The sequence below is a fragment of the Orcinus orca genome, chromosome 3 (genome assembly GCF_937001465.1).
Source record: "Orcinus orca chromosome 3, mOrcOrc1.1, whole genome shotgun sequence".
Classification (NCBI taxonomy): Eukaryota; Metazoa; Chordata; class Mammalia; order Artiodactyla; family Delphinidae; genus Orcinus; species Orcinus orca.
In genome coordinates this window covers 22,608,959-22,627,045 of record NC_064561.1, presented here as the reverse complement: position 1 = coordinate 22,627,045, position 18,087 = coordinate 22,608,959, and the positions used below count along the sequence as shown (strand labels likewise).

The window sequence follows — 18,087 nt, the reverse complement described above, 5'->3', positions numbered from 1 at the left end:
TAAGCTTCATCATGTAATACTAATAAGTGGGCCCTATTGACATTTCCATTATCACAGAACAAGGAACTGAGGACAGAGGGTCTGCATAACTTTCCCAGGTTCATGTGGCTTCTGGTATGATTTGAATCCAGACCATCAGGCACCAGCCCCCACTCTGTCGGTCACTGTGCTGTGCTCCCTTTCTGTATTATCTCACTAAATAAAGTCATGTCTCCGTGCAGTCAGCCTGCTGGCTATTTTAAGTGCACACCACATTGCAACACCCTCTTCTCAGCCCAGCTTCGATTCACTTGACTCCCCTAGACTCCCCTAGGAGGCTGGTGAACAAAGAGAAGAGATGTGTGACCTGGGAATGAATTGACACCTCTGCATGTCTTCTCCCAGCAACTTATCAATAGTTCTCTCAGTTTTTGTTGTGTTTTCCAGGATCATGACTCGGGTACCAAGAAGAAAAGGAAGATTATAAAGGAATCAAACACAGGATGCACAAGAATATCATCTGCGATCAAGATAATCTGCTGGCCATCCGCAGCGGTGGTTCAGGCATATCAGAATCAGCATCTGGCCAAACAACAGGGTAGGGACACAAATAGCACCCCCACTAACCACTCCATTGAAGGTACTGTGGAAATAATACCAGCAAGTAGATTCAGGAGCAATGGCTGTAGTTTGTACAGCAGAGCCTGGATCTGGCTGAGGGAGGATTGGGCAGGGAAGGTGCCCACTCAGAGCCCGTGCAGCCACTGCCTGCTCTTAGCCAGGCCTTAGTCCAAGCTGCTCAGACGATTGGTCAGTTTCTAGTCAGTGAGACCCTGGGGGCCTGTAAACTTCATCTGTTAAGCCAGCAAAACACCAGCCCAGTAGACCCTGTTCCCAGCTAATGAATATTAACTGCTCATCATCCAGGTTTGATCAGTTGAAGATGATGCTAATTCTCTGTGCAACTGTCATGTGGGCAGTTGGTTTGGACTGTCCTGGGTTTTGAGTCAGTTAGGGAGTCAAGTAGACTACTGGTCATTCAGGGTGGTCACCTGACCACCAGGAAGTCTCACTGCAAATCAGCTGCTAGAATCAAGTGCTGAGGGGGAAGGGAGGGGAGATGCACACATATTTGGATACCCCGGTCCATCAGGGGGTCTGCATTTGGGGGAAAGACATTGTATTTGGGGTCAGGGATTGAAACGTAGAGCTAGGAGGTAGATCCAGATTTGAGCCATTCTCTTGGGCCAGGCACCTCCTCCGAGTACCAGCTGTCTCCCTGCAGCATCCTTGGGGCAGGAGGATGTGGGAAAGGGAGTGAGGAGAGCTCTTGGTTTGTGTATCCAGGGCATGATCTCATGTCCATGTGTTCAGGAATCTCTATCCCTCCCCTGCCTCAGACCCATCACTCATCAGTGTTGTGACTCTGGGCAAGTTACTCAATCTGTCTAAATTTCAGTGCCCTGAACCATAAAATATGGGTCACAGCCCCTACTCTGCCCACCCCACAGTGCATCACAAGAAATAATATTCTTTCCATGAGCTCTAAAACTTCTTACTCATGTCATCAATGTGAAAAAGTAGGCTCTATCCTCCTGTTTGTAGCCTCCTAGGTGCCCTTTCTGGAGACGACCTACTTATTCTTCCAGGCATTTAATACTTGAACATTTATGTAGGTAGCACTTATGAAGTACCCATCGTTTTTCTTCAGGCTTTATATTTACTAATTTTTAGCCTCAGAACATAATACGAATAAGCAGGTCCTACTAATATTTCCATATCACTGGCCAGGAAACTGAGAAACAGAAGGGCTAAGTAACTAACCTTCCTAGGTACACGTGGCGTTCAAATAGTCTATCTATCTATCTATCTATCTATCTATATCTGGATATGTCACATTTTCTTTATCCATTCACCTATTGGACACTTAGTTGTTTCCTAGTCTTGCTTTGCCTTATTTATTTTATTTTTTTACACACACTGCATGACATGCGGGCCTTAATTCCCTGACCAGGGATCAAACCCATGCCCCCTGCAGTGGAAGTGTGGAGTCTTAACCACTGGACCACCAGGGAAGTCCCCTGCTTTGCCTATTTTAGAATCAGATTATTTGTTTTTGTTTGTTTGTTTGTTTTTTGCTATGGAGTTGTTTGAATTCCTTATAGATTTTGGATATTAACCTCTTATCATACATGTGGTTTTCAAATATTTCTTCCCATTCCTAGTTTGCCTTTTCATTTTGTTGATTGTTTCTTTTGCTCTCCAGGAGCTTTTTAGTTTGATGTAGTCCCATTGGTTGCTTTTTGTTTTTGTTGCTTGTGGTTTTGTTGCCATACCCAAAAAATCATCACCAAGACCAATGTTAAGGAGTTTTCTCTTTATGTTCTCTTCTAGGAGTTTTACAGTTTCAGGTCTTACATTTAAGTCTTTAATCCATTTCAAATTAATTTTTACAAATGGTGTAAGATAGGGGTCCACTTTCTTTGTTTTGCATGTGGGTATCCAGTTTTGCCAACACCATTTACTGAAGAGACTATCTGTTCCCTGTTGAGTATTCTTGGATCCCTGTCAATTAGTTGCCTGTATGTGTGTGGATTTATTTCTCGGCTGTTGTTTCTGTTGCATTGGTGTATGTGTCTGTTTTCATGCCAGTACCATACTATTTTGATTACTCTAGCTTTGTAGTATAATTTGAAATCAGGAAAAGTGTTGCCTCCAGCTTTGTTCTTCTTTCTCAGGATTGCTGTGGCTTTTGAAGTCTATTGCAGTTCCATACGAATTTTAGGATTGTTCTTTCTATTTATGTAAAAAATGTCATTGGAATTTTGATAGGGATTGCACTGGATCTGTAGATTGCTTTAGGTTGTATGGACATATACTCTCTGAGTGAGATGTGCATGTAAATGATTTGCCTAAGACTTATTAAAGCAAAACAAAAAAAGTCAAAGAAACTGCTACATTAGAAAATACTAAACGTGTAGAGTATGGGCGGCTGGTGTGTGCTTGGGATGACCCAGCCCCCTCCAGGCCAGAGAGGTGGGTGGGAAGCAGCAATTACAACAGACAAGGATGACCCTCCCTGTTTACCTCTCCCTCTGGGCCCATTTTATTCCGGGCTGCATCGTTTAAACTCAAAACACACTTTTAATATAGGGCCCTTGTAGCCATCTTGTTGTGCTACTCTTCACAACCCATGAGCAGGGTCACAGGAAACTGTAAACAGGTCTGGCTTTCCATGTTACCACTCATACAAGCCAGTGCTTTTCCACACTTGATCTACAGATCACAGACACGTGAGGATTACGCAAAAGAACAAGAACAAAGCTTTATTATAAGTTTCACATCGAAACAGGGTCCACACGAGGCCCAGCCTGGGAGGAGGTGGACACTGATGGCCTCGCCCAGCCTGGGAGGAGGTGGACACTATTGGCTCAGGCCAACTTCCTCCTCTTAAACCCCAAGGTAATGAATCGCGACCTGGAGGAGAATGACTTGGTCGATGGCCCAGTGGTTTTTTTGTCCAGCCAAGCCCTGGGCAGGTGATGAGGGGGCCCTAAGAGCAAGGCTGCACCTTGCTGTGCCCAGTGCGGAGCTGAGGCTGATAGGAGTAGAGGCCGGAACCGACACACTCCTAAAGTCAGCCTTGGCTGGGCATGGGCTGCGCCCTCCGCTGGAAGTAGGGGGGCCCTGCCTGGGTGCGCCCCCAGGGATGTGATGTAAGATGGGGGCAGTAGTGCCTCCAAACCTAGGCTGCTTCTTAGGGCTGGGTCCCATGGTCACCGTGGGGTGGCTCTGGTGATGCGGGCCCCAGGAGTTCAGGCCCATGCTGCCCCCATTGCTGTGTGTGGTGCTCGGGGGCCCCCTCTTTCTTGCCGTAACTCTGAGAGCTGCAAACATGCAGCTCAGATCTGCGGGGCCGCCCAAAGCTGGGGGGCTTGGAGCAGAGGCAAAGGCTGGAGCTTTCCGTTTCCTGGGGAAGAGCTGGGGAGAGCTGCCCGGGTCCCCGATGGCATAGGTCTCATCCCGCAGCGCACTGTTGATGCGCCGGAACGCTGCTTCCTTCTCCGAGTCTAGGTCTTCGGCGGTGACCCGGAAACCCGGCTCAGGGGCTGGGGGCAGCCTCAGAGGCTCCCCTCGCCTGTGCGGCAGCAGAGGAATCCTGCGTTTTCGGGGCCTGGGACTGTCAGATGTGCAGGAGCCCTTCCTCCAGGGCCCTTTCTGCCCTCTTGCTGCCTCTGCATTTTTGTCAGGCTGGCTTTTCCTCTGGTAAACCACCGGAGCTGCAGAGGGCGATGGAGGGCCCTCCTCGCCCCCTGTCTTCGCAGACTTCTGGGGCAGCCCTTGCGGTATGGCGGGACCCCTCCTTCTTTCCACTGGCAGGAAACCTCGGGTGGAGCTATATGAGCTCGTGATGGCGTTTCTTTGGGGGCAGGAACTCATACAAGAGGTCTGCTGTTTCCTGGTGTATCTGTCCTCTGCCCACTTGGCGTGGAGGTCTCTCTGCAGAGGTCCAGGCCTGGGCACGAAGAAAGAGCCCCCCAGGGGCCTAAATGCAGATCGTGCGCCCCCGGTGTCATCGGGGCCGCTTCTCTGGTCTTCATTCCTCCCTGTGACTGTGGGGACTTCCTCCTGCTCGGCCATCCCTTGCCCGCTCTCTCCCAGGGCCCTCAACACCGTCTTCTCTGTGCTGTAGTTGTAGTTCGGGACACAGCTGGGTGTCGTGGCCGGCACTGGCTGCCCCTGCGCCACACTGACAGTGACTGTGTCCACTGCGGACACTGAGCTGCGGGACGTCGTGGAGGTGCGAGCACCCATCTCTGCCTTCCTCCGATTGCCTCGCCTGAAGATGGAGATAAGGATCCCCATAAGGAGTGCAGCGTCTGCGGGATGGTAGAATGGGGTCTCAGAGACTCTGTGGCAAAGTGCAGATGCAGAGTCACTGGACACTTGTGGGCCGGCCTGCGAGTGGATAGCCGGCCATAGACAGCTGGGTGACCCGGGCCGGCCACGGGAAGTCGGTGGGCGCGGGGAGCGGGCTGGGGGCAGCCGAGCCCTCCTGGCAGGTGCTGGTCCCCCAGTGCCCGGTGTGAGGGTGAGGGGCAGGGCCTACCTAAGTAACTGCTCCTAGAGAACTTGGGTGAGGTCGGTCCGTGAATACAGAGCTGGGCTCCGAGCACTCTCCTTCAGCTGCCAACTCGGCCAAAAGCGGAGTGCGCTCTCTTTGGCCTGTTGCCTTTTTATACTCTGAAACCTGTGAGCGAACAATGGGCGTGCGTTGGCGGGGCGCAAAAGTTTAGGGAGGGGTGGCGCATGCGCAGAGTACACGTCAGGCCCTGGGGCGCACAGGTGAGGATGCGCGCCCCTGGACCGCCTAGCGCTTCTGAATCTCCCCGGGGGTCTGAGGGCTGGAGGTGTTTGCCTTGAGGGTGATGAGCTTCTTGGCAGGACAGCTGGCCCTTCTCCCCTGGCCGTGCCCCAGTGCTGTCGGGGTAACTAACTGTACTGGACGGGATCCCCGCCCAGCAAAGTGGGGCAAGGTGGCTGGCTGTGCAGCTCCCACAAGAGGCGGCAGCTTTGGCAGCAGCGCCTCTGCGTCCTCCTGCCCTTTCCCCTGGCGGCACTGGAGGGGAGAGCCGCTAAGAACGGAAGTGCCCACACCATCCAGATCCTGCTGGGGTGACACCTGAAGTGGTGACCAGGGCTGGCTGAGAGGGCCATACTTACCATATGACCCAAAAACCCACTCCTAGGCAATTAACCAAGAGAAAAACTTTTTACAAAACACATATGTGAATGTTTTAGCTATCTTGTCCACAATTCCTAAATATAGGACTATTGAGGTTATCCAATTTTCTTGAGTTTGTCATTTTTTAATTGTTCTTGGAATAACACTATGTATACGTATTGTTTCACAGTCTAGAGTTAATATTTTACCAATTAAATAAAATTCAGAAGGCTTACATCCATATAGATTCTTTTACCTTCCACTCTTTGTTATAGCTGTCATACGTGTCACCTTTATATGACGTCAACGCCACCCTCTGAGACTGTGGTATCCTTTTTTCATACATATACAGGGAATTCCCTGGCGGTCCAGTGGTTAGGACTCAGCACTTTCACTGCTGGGGCCCCGGGTTCAGTCCCTGGTAGGGGAACTAAGTCTCCTTAAACTTAACCCCACTCTGGGGCAATGTCCCAGCCAGGCAGAAACTGCAGGTGGAGCTGGAGACCTTGAAGAGTTTGGCTATACTTCCAGCTCAGCCCAAAGCCCAAGGATGATTCTGGACTTTCATTCTGACTCGTGCATTTCAGATCTTTCTGGGTTTGGACCTGGTATATATGTCCCTCCCAGCCCGCCCTGCCTGCCCCTTCAGTTGTCACCCCAGCAGGATCTGGTTGGCTTGGGCACTTCTGCGGTTTTTTGTTTGTTTGTTTTTGGGGTTTTTTTTGCACTTCTGTTCTTAGCGGCTCTCTCCTCCAATGTTACCAGGTGGGAGGGCAGGCGGACGCACAGGCGCTGATGCCAAATCTGCCACCTCGGGCGGCGGCTGCTGAGCCATGTACCCTGCTCTCCAGCTTTCCTGCTCTGGTGGCCGGGGACCCATCCTGTACAGTTAGAGCCGGCCGGGGGAGAAGGGGCAGCTGCCCTGCCAAGAAGCTCATCACCCTCAAGGCAAACACCTCCAGCCCTCAGACCCCCGGGAGATTCAGAAGCGCTAGACGGTCCAGGGGCGCGCATCCTCACCTGTGCGCCCCAGGGCCTGACGTGTACTCTGCGCATGCGCCACCCCTCCCTAAACTTTTGCGCCCCGCCAACGCACGCCCATTGTTCGCTCACAGGTTCCAGAGCTGCATCCCAGCAACAGGCCAAAGAGAGCGCACTCCGCTTTTGGCCGAGTTGGCAGCTGAAGGAGAGTGCTCGGAGCCCAGCTCTCTATCCAAGGACCGACCTCACCCAAGTTCTCTAGGGTCAGTTACTTAGGTAGGCCCTGCCCCTCACCCCCGCCCCGGGCACTGGGGGACCAGCACCTGCCAGGAGGTTTCGGCTGCCCCCAGCCCGCTCCCCGCGCCCACCGACTTCCCATGGCCGGCCCGGGTAACCCAGCTGTCTATGGCCGGCTATCCACTCGCAGGCCAGCCCACAAGTGTCCAGTGACTCTGCATCTGCGCTTTGCCACAGAGTCTCTGAGACCCCATTCTACCGTTCCGCAGACCCTGCGCTCCTTTCTGGGGGTCCTTATCTCCATCTGCAGGCGAGGCCATCGGAAGAAGGCAGTGATGGGTGCTCGCACCTCCACGACGTCCTGCAGCTCAGTGTCCGCAGTGGACACAGTCACTGTCAGTGTGGCACGGGGGCAGCCAGTGCCGGCCACGACACCCAGCTGTGTCCTGAACTACAGCACAGAGAAGACGGTGTTGAGGGCCCTGGGAGAGAGCGGGCAAGGGATGGCCAAGCAGGAGGAAGTCCCCACAGTCACAGGGAGGAACGAAGACCAGAGAAGCGGCCCCGATGACACCGAGGGCGCACGATCTGCATTTAGGCCCCTGGGGGGCTCTTTCTTCGTGCCCAGGCCTGGACCTCTGCAGAGAGACCTCCACGCCAAGAGGGCAGAAGACAGATCCACCAGGAGACCGCAGACCGCTTGTATGAGCTCCTACCCCCAAAGAAACGCCATCACGAACTCATATATCTCCACCCGAGGTTTCCTACCAGTGAAGAGAAGGAGGAGTCCCGCCATACCGGAAGGGCTGCTCCAAAAGTCTGCAAAGAAAGGGAGCAAGGAGGGCCCTCCGTCGCCCTCTGCAGCTCCGGTGGTTTCCCAGAGGAAAAGCCAGCCTGACAAAGATGTAGAGGCAACAAGAGGGCAGAAAGGGCCCTGGAGGAACGGCTCCCGCACATCTGACAGTCCCAGGCCCCGAAAACGCAGGATTCCTCTGCTGCCGCACCGGCAAGGGGAGCCTCTGAGGCTGCCCCCCGGCCCTGAGCTGGGTTTCCCTGTCGCCACTGAAGACCTAGACTCCGAGAAGGAAGCAGCGTTCCGGCGCATCAGCAGTGAGCTGCAGGGTGAGACCTAGGCCATTGGGGGCCTGGGCACCATGCAGCCTCCCTGTCCCTTTCTGCTGCCTGCCGCAGGGGCTGCTTCTCCGCAGAAAATGTTTCATAGTTATTTCTATTTTAATATGATCATGGTACATTAAAATGTATTAGTGCTTGCCTGTGAACACTAAGGTCACTTGTAATTTTCTATATTGTTCTATATTTTTGTGACTAAAGGCATTACTTGGGGGAATTAAAAGAATATCTTGAAGCGATTTTGGCTTTTGATCTGCCACTAATTCCTATTTAACCTTAATTCAGGGGTCGGATTCTTTGACCCAAGGAAACAGACTAGTATAAAAAGAAAGAATGTGAGTGTCAGATGGTGGCAGTGATTAAGTATAGCAAGAGACGCCTTTGCAAAAGTTACTGTTGGTCCCAGAAGACTCTCACTTAGCTGTGTGACCCTGGGCAAGTCACTTCACCTAAATCTCTGAATTATAGGGCTGTGCTGATGATTTAAAAGTGACTGAGCACGGTGGACACTCGGAAATCCTGGGTTCTCAATAAAGCCACTGCCCTGCTCTTTGGTCCTTTGGAATTACTAGATTAGTAAAATTTATACTTGACAGTAATTTTAGCTTAAAGTTTATTTTGTCTATTTCATCTCAGCCTTTTGGCTAAGATCAAGTGTAGTATCTGTTCTTGTCAATTTAAATAGCAAGAGAAAAGAAAGGAAAATAACGGGCATGCCCCCACACTCTTCAGACAATAGGAGCCTCTTAACCTGTTCCTTTGTCCAGAGACACAGGCCATTTCTCAGTGAAGGCCTCTGCCATCACTGAGGTTGCAGGGGAGATGTGGTAACTGGGGAGAAAAAGACCAATGGGGATGACCCCCTCACTCCTCAACATCCAAGCCCCCCACTTTCTCACTTGTCTGGCTAGAAATAAAAGGTTGATCCCATGGTTTTAACTTTCAGCTGTTGCTGGACTTTGCGTGCCTTGCCTAAGCTGGGAGACAGAGGCAGGAAAAAACCCCACCATAATCACCCTGTTACGGGCTGTTATTCAACTTTGGACTTCCAGGCCCCATCTGCCTGTTAGCGTTCACTTCTTAGAGTTTCAAGTGCATGCTGTTTGTCCTCTACCTTGCCCCACGCGGCTCTCAAGCCCTCGTAATATGACCACATTTCTCGTGCCACATGTAAACATTCTAACACTTTGCAGATACTGAATTAAAAATCTATTATTTACATTGACTTCACCATTTTCATTTTCCTGGTGTGTTCAGTAGAAAATTCAAAATTACATATGTACCTGGCATTATGTATTTTTTGGTGAGCAGTGATCCAGAGGATGGAAATGTATGCCTCCTTCGACTCCTTAAACTTAACCCCACTCTGGGGCAATGTCCCAGCCAGGCAGAAACTGCAGTGTGTCTTGGAGAAGGTCTTTTGCATTGAGATAGTAGGATGCTCTTTTAGCTTCAAGAACTTGGATGTTGTTGAGTTTAACCTGGTATAAGTTCAAATTAGAGTGTTTTAATTTTAGGATGTTAAAGGTAATCCCCATGGTAAACACAAAGAAAATACCTATAGAATAGTCCCAAAAGGAAGTGAGAAAGTAATTTAAATATTTTATTGTAAGAAATCAGCTAAACACACACAACGAAAGATAGGAATGCAGGAAATGAGGGGCAAAAAAGCTTTGGGCAGATGGAAAAGAAACAGCACAATAGCAGAAATAAGTCTTTTTTTTGTCAGCAATTACTTTAAATGTAAATGCATTAAACTCTCCAATCAAAATACAGAGATTGGCGGAATAGGTAAAAACATATGACCCAACTATATGCTGTCTACAAGAGACTTACTTGAGATCAAAAGAATCAAGCAGGTTGAAAGTTAAAGGATAGAAAAGGGAATTCCAAACTCAGTGAGAAAACTCAAATAGTAACCAAAAGAGAGCAGGAGTGTCTATACCAATATCAGACAAAACAGACTTTGAATTTAAAATGGATCAAAGAGTTACATATAAGAGCTAAACTATACAAATTTCTGAAGAAAAAAAGGGATAAATCTTCATAGTCTTGGATTTGGCAATGAACCCTTAAATATGATAGCAAAAGCACAGGCAACAAAAGGAAAAAGAAATTGGACTTTATCAAAATTAAAATCCTTTGTGTTTCAAAGAACACCATCAAGAAAGACATAATACAACCTTCAGAATGAAGGAAAATGTTTGCAAGTCATATATCTGATAAAGCCTAGTATTCAGAATATGTAAAGAACACTGGCAACTCAACAATAAAATGTCAAATAACCAAATTTTAAAAATGAGAAGAAGAATCTGCATACATACTGTTCCAAAGAAGACACAAATTACCAATAAGCACATGAAAACATGTCCAAAATTATTAGTCAAAATTATGCAAACTGAAACCACAGTGAGATACCACTTCATACCCACTATTGTGCCATATAATTTTTTTAAAAACAAGGGTTGGCAATGATGTGGGGAAATTGGCACTTTCAAGCATCGCTGGTGCAAATATGAAAAAGAAAATAGTTTGGCCGTTCCTCAAAAAGTTCAACACAGAGATACAGTATGGCCCAGGAACTCCACTCCCAGGTATATGTCCAGGAGAAATAAAAAACATATGTTCACACGAAAACTTGTACATGAGTGTTATACTGTCATATCATTATTCATAATAGCCAAAAAGTGGAAACAACCCAACTATTCGCCAACTGAGGAATGGGAAAATAAAATGTGTTATATCCATACAATGAATATTATTCAGCCATTAAAAGGGTGAAGGACAGATACATGCTACAACCTGGATGCACCTTGAATACATTTTGCATACTGCAAAAGTCAGACACAGAAGTCCGCACATTGTGTGGTTCTATTCATATGAAAGGTCCAGCATAGGAAAATCAATAGAGACAGAAAGACCAAGGGCTGGGGTGAAAGGGGAGGACAGAATGAGAATGACTGATACTAGGTATGAGGTTTCACTTGGGGATGATGAAAATGTACTGGAATTAGAGATGTTGATTGCAAAACCTGAGTACACTAAAAGCAGCTGAATCACACAGTTAAAAAAAAAATGTGAATTGATGGAATGTGAATTATATCTCAATCAAAGGATAATATGACAACATTTTTATAGTCATTACTCTTGATCAGTTTCAGGATGGAATTCTCACAGTGACTTCAATGGAGTGGCTTGTATGGGATGATAGTTGAGGCTCAACCCTTTGGGACTAGATGTTCATTTTGAGCTGTTGAATGACGGTGAGGGCCAGCCAGTATATTTTCTTCACGGAGGATCAATCCCCATATGTGTCCTTGGTTTGAATCCTTGTCTTTTTCTTTTCATATTCCTGAAACAAGTTCCTAGGAAATACATTCACAATAGTGAGAGGTGTTGACATCTTCCTGGCAAAAGTCTTAACTTATTCACAGGTCAAACTTCAGAGCTCCTTATTACTAGCTGCCCGGGGAATCCCCTGAATCAAAGTAGGGCTTATGAAGATGGATCTTGCATTTTAGCGTGCACTTAAAATACCCAACAGGCTGATCACGTGGGGAAAATAACTTTATTTACATGAGACAAGTACAAAGTCAGCACAACACAATGAGGGAGAGTATGGGTGCTGGTGCCTGATGGCCTGAAATCAAATCCTATTTGAACGCCACGTGTACCTGGGAAGGTTAGTTACTTAGCCCTTCTGTTTCTCAGTTCCCTGGCCAGGGATATGGAAATATTAGTAGGACCTGCTTATTCGTATTATGTTCTGAGGCTAAACATTAGTAAATACAAAGCCTGAAGAAAAATGATGGGTACTTCATAAGTGCTACCTACATAAATGTTCAAGTATTAAATGCCTGGAAGAATAAGTAGGTCGTCTCCAGAAAGGGCACCTAGGAGGCTACAAACAGGAGGATAGAGCCTACTTTTTCACATTGATGACATGAGTAAGAAGTTTTAGAGCTCATGGAAAGAATATTATTTCTTGTGATGCACTGTGGGGTGGGCAGAGTAGGGGCTGTGACCCATATTTTATGGTTCAGGGCACTGAAATTTAGACAGATTGAGTAACTTGCCCAGAGTCACAACACTGATGAGTGATCGGTCTGAGGCAGGGGAGGGAGAGAGATTCCTGAACACATGGACATGAGATCATGCCCTGGATACACAAACCAAGAGCTCTCCTCACTCCCTTTCCCACATCCTCCTGCCCCAAGGATGCTGCAGGGAGACAGCTGGTACTCGGAGGAGGTGCCTGGCCCAAGAGAATGGCTCAAATCTGGACCCACCTCCTGGCTCTACGTTTCAATCCCTGACCCCAAATACAATGTCTTTCCCCCAAATGCAGACCCCCTGATGGACCGGGGTATCCAAATGTGTGTGCATCTTCCCTCCCTTCCCCCTCAGCACTTGATTCTAGCAGCTGATTTGCAGTGAGACTTCCTGGTGGTCAGGTGACCACCCTGAATGACCAGTAGTCTACTTGACTCCCTAACTGACTCAAAACCCAGGACATTCCAAACCAACTGCCCACATGACAGTTGCACAGAGAATTAGCATCATTTTCAACTGATCAAACCTGGATGATGAGCAGTTAATATTCATTAGCTGGGAACAGGGTCTACTGGGCTGGTGTTTTGGTGGCTTAACAGATGAGGTTTACAGGCCCCCAGGGTCTCACTGACTAGAAACTGACCAATCATCTGAGCAGCTTGGACTAAGGCCTGGCTAAGAGCAGGCAGTGGCTGCATGGGCTCTGAGTGGGCACCTTCCATGCCCAATCCTCCCTCAGCCAGATCCAGGCTCTGCTGTACAAACTACAGCCATTGCTCCTGAATCTACTTGCTGGTATTATTTCCACAGTACCTTCAATGGAGTGGTTAGTGGGGGTGCTATTTGTGTCCCTACCCTGTTGTTTGGCCAGATGCTGATTCTGATGTGCCTGAACCACCGCTGCGGATGGCCAGCAGATTATCTTGATCACAGATGATATTCTTGTGCATCCTGTGTTTGACTCCTTTATAATCTTCCTTTTCTTCTTGGTACCCGAGTCATGATCCAGGAAAACACAACAAAAACTGAGAGAACTATTGATATGTTGCTGGGAGAAGACCATGCAGAGGTGTCAATTCATTCCCAGGTCACACGTCTGTTCTCTTTGTTCACCAGCCTCCTAGGGGAGTCTAGGGGAGTCAAGTGAATCGAAGCTGGGCTGAGAAGAGGGTGTTGCAATGTGGTGTGCACTTAAAATAGCCAGCAGGCTGACTGCACGGAGACATGACTTTATTTAGTGAGGTAATACAGAAAGGGAGCACAGCACAGTGACCGACAGAGTGGGGGCTGGTGCCTGATGGTCTGGATTCAAATCATACCAGAAGCCACATGAACCTGGGAAAGTTATGCAGACCCTCTGTCCTCAGTTCCTTGTTCTGTGATAACGGAAATGTTAAGAGGGCCCACTTATTAGTATTACATGATGAAGCTTAATACAGCAAATCAGGTAGACCCTGATGAAAAATGATGGTTACTTCATAAGTGCTACCTAAGTGTGCAAATATTAAATGTCTGGAAGAATAAGCAAGAAATGTGGTAGTGCTGCCTCCAGAGAGGGGACCTGGATGCCACAGGGCAGGGGAGTGGGGAAGGTTATGGGTGTGATGCTTTAGAGCTTGTGAAGAATATCTGTCATCATCTCCTGTGATCCCCACATCAGCCCCGTGGGGAACTCATGGCAGGTGCCGTGAACCATATTTTATGGTACATGGCACTAAAATGTTGAGATTTTAAGTGACTTTCCCGGAGTCGCAAAGCTGATGACAGATGGATGTGGGACAGGAATGTAGTTGGTTCCCTGGGACAGAAATCCCTGAACCCCTGAATCCTCTAGATGGTGCTCTGGACCCCTGAGCCCAGGGCTCCCCTCCCTCCATCCCCCCAATCCTCCTGCCTGCCCCATGGTTGCTCCAAGGACAGGAGGGGTCTGAGCCAACAGGAGGGCCCATGCCTGACCTGCTGCCCCCCTTACATGTTGATCCCTGACCCCACAGCTCTTAAATATCCCTGAAAGAAGGTCCCTTGAAGGATCAGGGGGTCCCATCTATGTCCCTCCTCCCTCAGCGTCTTCACACACTGGGTGATCCTCCTGGTGGTCTGACCAGTGGTCGGCTTGTCTCCACGTGGCTCAGAGCCCTGGTCTCTCCAAGCCTGTTGCCCACATGGCACGTCTCTAACAAATTAGCTTGGTCTTCAACAACCAGCCCTGGATGCACAGGTAGTGCTGATTAATGAGGACAGTGGCCTGCTGGGCTGTGCTTGGTGGTTTAGTGGGTGAAGCTGGCGTGACCCACTGTCGCCTATTGATGTGAGCAACTGTCTGAGTAGCCTGGGCTACGGCCTGGCTGGGGAGGGGCCGTGGCTGCACTGGCTCTGAGGGCGCACCTTCCCTGCTCATCCTTCCTCATCAAAAACCAGCCCCTACAAACTCCTCATCCATCCCTAGACCCTGCAGTGGCACAGGAGAGAGGCCCATGCCCTTCTAGAGGGACCCCTCCATAGCCACAGCCTAGAGACCCCATCCCAGGACTGTCTCTGAGGATGACCCAGGCCCTCCTAATCTCTGTCACCAAATGTTCATTCCACTAACCCGATGGCATTGTCCCTTCTCTGCACGTTCCCAGGCAGCGCCCAAACACCCAGTGATCCTGTCCACATCAACCACTGGAAATACCACCACGAAATCCCAGTTTCCTTCCTTTCTGAAAACCTCTAGATTTAGACTGCTAATATTTGCTTTTGGATTTTGACATCGACATTCAGAAGTGTTTAGCCTGTAATTTCTCCTGTCCTGTAATATCTGCTACTGGTATGACATCAGTATTCTCCTGGTCCGATGAAAGCAGTGTGGGTGTGTTCCCTCTGTATCTGTTCTCTGGAAGAGTGTGTAGGAGACGGGCATCGTTTCTGTCTTAAATGTTTGGTAGAAATCAGAGGAAGCCACAGGGCCCTGAAGTTTGTTTTGTGGGGAAATTTTTTTGGCATCTCTTTCTAATTGAAGTTTCCTTGGTGTATTGTACAGGGCACAGATCGTAAGCGTAGAGCTTTATGGTTTCTTGTAAATATAAACACATCTGTTACCAACACCCAGTTCAATATACAGGACGTCCCCAGCACCCTGGCTGCCCCCTGTAGAAGGGGAGAAGAATAAGTGCTAACTTATTCAGTTATAAGAATGAAATCAGTTACTCCACGTATATTCCAAGTGCAGTGATTTACACACAAATAACTCAAAATGAGTGTGGCAGCACAATCAGAAAGTAGTGGAGGGTGCTGGAGGGCTGGGAGAATCCAGTCCCTTTGGGATTTCCGCTGTGGAGGTCGGGCCACAGTAAGGAAGCTGAGGAGCTTCTCAGAAGCATCTGGGCTTCTACTGCTCCCCAGAGTGGAGCGCCCACTGTAATTCACTGAGCCCTCCCTTTGCGGAGGGTGCTTTTCTATACTTGTGTGTTATCTTACATAGAAATGTTTAAAAAAAAAAGAGATCAATTTTGCTTGATGTAACAGCCTTTCACTGTTAAAAGTAAGACCTATATCTAAAATTTATGCTAAATCTGTACAGCTCCGACAGGAAGTAACCGGCACTCACTAGCTGACTCAGGAGCGGAGGGGGAGCAGAGAGGCGGCCCTCCTTCCTTGGCTTCGTGTCTCATTTAAGCTGCCAGACGCTGCACAGGCTCCATCCCCTCTGAGTCTCAGGCTGAGGCCTCCAGGTCACAGTCCTCACAGGTGTCAGACCAGAACCTACCACACAAAGGCAAGGACTGGAGTCAGTGGGGAGGTGGGCTTCCTGGGGTCGGTGTGTGGGACCCAGGGGGCTACTCAGACCCTGCAAGTGACTTTGGGCCCTGACATCCCCCAGGGCTCACATCCCCAGGGCACTGGGGCCTGTTTGCTGCTCTTTGCCAAGTGTGTTCTGGTAGCAGAGAGACCTGTCCTACAGGGGCGATTTAACCTGGGCATTTGGCCGGGCGGCATTCAAGTGATTGGTCCCCTGAACAGTGAAAGTGATGCAGAGGAAAGGGGAGGCTCTGGGGCTCCAGGGTGAAAAGTGTGGGTCCCTCCCACCTGGGCGCTGTGAGGAGTGGGAGGTCTGATGACACAGTTGGGAGTAGTGACCCTGTCCCTCCAGCCCACACGCAACACGGCCCATCATGAGACCAGCACAGTGGAAGTGGGCAGAGAACCGCAATGTTCCCTTTTCCCCTAATAATCATTTTTCTTTCTTTAACACCCCAGCCAAACTTGCCTGTGCTTTTTAATTTAAAAATATCCTGATGCTGTGGTCATAGAATCATAAATTCTATAGCTTTGCTGTATCCCAACATGAAAAGTTTGTAGAAGACACTGCTTTTCAGCAGGTAATAAAACCAGATGTATTTGTTATCTAATTTTAAGGTCATAATTAACTTGGAATCCTGGCCCTTTAACTCATCCTAAATTAGCATTGCTTTGAATTGCCTTCATTTTGTGTGTGTGTGTTGTATTCAATTTTTACACATCTATGAAAAATCTATAGAACCTCAGGTTGAGAAATGGTGCCATGAGGTGACCCAGGCCCTTCAGTGGGGCTCCACAGAGGCTGTGGTGTCCCCAGGGGGTGGGCAAATCCCAGCCAGGTGTGGATCCTGCAGTGTCCCCTACCGGATGCCAGGGCTACCGCGTGCCCACAGGGATGCAGCAGCGCTGGGCCAGGTGAGCTGTCTGCTTGCGTGAGAAGAAGCCCCGGTGCCTCTGTCCTCCTCACCCTTTCCCCAGGACGCCTGAACTGGGGGGTACCAGGGCCACTCCAGATATCTCACCACACCTGGTGATTAACTGGGGATGTTGCCTGCTGACCTCGGCGGGTTGGGAGGGCAAGGCTGGGTCCTGCAGAGGGAGATGTGGAACCTCACCAGGGACACTCTTTACAAAGAGTGAACAACACCTCCAGGAGTGATGTATGTGGTGACCCCACAGACGCCTTCGGCCCTCCATCTAAACATAAGAGCCTGGCATCTTCAGGGGTTCTATGGAACAGGGACTGTTCCCTGGCGAGATGCACTCAGGTCATCCTCCAGTTGCCTGCACAGATCACCACCATTCTCTTCTCTCCACCTTTTTGTTCACATGCAGTGGTGACCACCTCCGTGCTCTTCTCTGGCTTTTGGGTTTTCCTGAAGTGCAAAAAAAAAAAAAAAAAAAAAAGTCAGGGATGGCAAGGGAAGCACATACACTTATTTGCCTTCTGCTCTTCCTCCTACCCTCTCCATGCTCACATTTCCTCTTCTTGTTCTTCCTCATCCTTTTACTTCATCCCTTCTCTTGAATCCAGGATGAGAGAATTTTTTTTTTAATTGGATGAGTCAGTCTTCTTTTACTTAATTTATTTTTAACGACCTTATTGGAATATATTTGCTTTACAATGGTGTGTTAGTTTCTGCTATATAACAAAGTGAATCAGCTATACATATACATACATCCCCATAACCCCTCCCTATTTTGTCTCCCTCCCACCCTCCCTATCCCACCCATCCAGGTGGTCACAAAGCACCAAGCTGATCTCCCTGTGCTAAGCGGCTGCTTCCCACTAGCTATCTATTTCATGTTTGGTAGTGTATATATGTCCATGCCACTCTCTCACTTTCTCACAGCTTAACCTTCTCCCTCCCCATATCCTCAAACCCATACCGTTTTTATGCTAAGTTATATTCTACATGTAGCTAGAAAAATGTTAAAAAGATTTTTAAAGAACTGCGCATCTATTTTTGAAGCTGATTTGCCTGTTCAAGGCTTGCTAGCACTTTATCCATCTCAGTACTATTTCACTTAGTAAACAAATGCAGTTGCCGTAATTGCTGCATATGTGTCTGTGTTCCCTTCTAGGTTATATGTTTTTGAAGTTAGAAACTATATTTATATCACAGCCCCTATGTATAGCACAATATCCATTGCTAATTCAGATTGTGCTTTAAGATATGAGACAAAATTTAAGACTTTTA

At 48.5% G+C, this 18,087-nt stretch overlaps 2 protein-coding genes and 1 pseudogene across 6 annotated transcripts in view; 2 read left to right on the top strand and 1 right to left on the bottom strand.

Moving 5' to 3' along the window:
• LOC125963841 (UDP-N-acetylglucosamine--peptide N-acetylglucosaminyltransferase 110 kDa subunit-like) overlaps positions 1-18,087 on the top strand; it is a 673,346-nt gene that overhangs the window by 235,412 nt on the left and 419,847 nt on the right. The window lies entirely within an intron of this gene.
• The window catches only part of LOC117203448 (UDP-N-acetylglucosamine--peptide N-acetylglucosaminyltransferase 110 kDa subunit-like), a 110,734-nt gene that overhangs the window by 54,697 nt on the left and 37,950 nt on the right, over positions 1-18,087 (bottom strand). The window contains exons 2-4 of one of the 5 annotated variants that reach the window (XR_007476266.1): positions 17,002-17,262; positions 15,696-15,850; positions 9,642-11,418 (exon numbers count right to left, since the gene is read on the bottom strand). The exons of 3 other annotated variants lie outside the window; for them this stretch is intronic. The gene's annotated coding sequence lies outside the window, so the exon portion shown is untranslated. Of the gene's footprint in view, positions 1-9,641; positions 11,419-13,315; positions 15,851-17,001; positions 17,263-18,087 lie in introns of those variants that run through there. One more of the 5 variants, XR_007476264.1, reaches the window with a different exon arrangement.
• LOC125964140 (uncharacterized) lies at positions 8,678-8,783 on the top strand (annotated as a pseudogene).